General features: G+C 29.4%; 1 protein-coding gene across 1 annotated transcript in view; it reads right to left on the bottom strand.

The window, feature by feature from the left end:
• The window catches only part of CNTLN (centlein, centrosomal protein), a 295,319-nt gene that overhangs the window by 25,153 nt on the left and 268,947 nt on the right, over nucleotides 1–1,219 (bottom strand). The window lies entirely within an intron of this gene.

Here is a 1,219-nt window from a genome sequence, read left to right as displayed (position 1 = left end):
TGCACATATTTGTAAATTTTCCAATTTTCCTCCTGTTATTAGTATTCAGAGTTTTAGTTTTATTGATTTTTAGTTTTATACTATTATGATCCTAAAATATTCTTCATATAATTTCAACTTTCTTAAACTTGCTAAGATTTGTTTTGTGACCTAACATATGATCTGTCTTGAAGAATGTTCTGTGTGTGCTTGAAAACAAGTGTATTCTGCTGCTGTTGGATGGGATGTTCAGTGTATGTCTGCTAGTTCCATTTGGTCTATAGTGCTGTTCAAATCTTCTGTTTCCTTGTGGATTTTCTGTGTGGATAATCTATGTATTTTTGAGTGTGGGGTATTAAAGTCCTCTACTATCATTGTATTGCCATTTATTTCTCCTTTCACTTTGTTAGTATTTGCTTTATATATTTAGTTGCTCTGAAGTATGGTGTATAAATATTTATAACTGTTATATTTTCTTGATGAATTGACCCCTTTATCATTATACAGTGACCTTCATTGTCTCTTGTGACTGTTTTTTACTTAAAGTATATTTTGTCTAAGTATAGTCATTTGTGCTCTCTCTTTGTTACCATTTTCATAAATATTTTTCTATCCCTTCACTTTCAGTCGGTGTGAGTCCTTAAAGCTAAAGTGAATCTCTTGTAGACTGCAAATCATTGGATCTTGCTTTTTAAAATTCCATTCAACCACTCTATGTCTATTGATTGGGGATTTTAATCCATTTACATTTAAAGCAATTACTGATAGGTAAGGACTTCTTATTTCTATTTTGTTGTTTTCTGATTGCTTTGTAATTCCTTCATTCTTTCTTTTTCTCTTGCTGTCTTCCTTTGTGAGCTGATAACTTTTTGTGGTGGTATGCTTTGATTTGTTTTTCTTAATCTTTTTGAGTATCTGCTACAGATTTTTCCCTTGTGGTCACCATGAAGCTTATATAAAATACCTCATAGTTATAACTTCCTATTTATCTGTTAACTTTAATCACATACAAAATCTCTATGCTTTTACTTTTCACCCCCTCATATTATAGGTTATTGATGTTACAATTTATACTTTTGTTTTATTGTGTATTAAATATCAAATTATTGTCGTTAGTTATTTTAATATTTTTTAATTAAATCTTTCATATCAGAGTTCAAAGTGATTTATTCAACACCATTACAATATTGGAGAATTCTGACTTTGACTGTATATTTAGCTTTATTAATCAGAATACTTT

Source organism: Propithecus coquereli, unplaced genomic scaffold (genome assembly GCF_000956105.1).
Source record: "Propithecus coquereli isolate 6110/MARCELLA unplaced genomic scaffold, Pcoq_1.0 Scaffold95, whole genome shotgun sequence".
Taxonomy (NCBI): Eukaryota; Metazoa; Chordata; class Mammalia; order Primates; family Indriidae; genus Propithecus; species Propithecus coquereli.
Note: the sequence above shows the minus strand (reverse complement) of the source record. Positions and strands in the feature narration are given on the sequence as shown.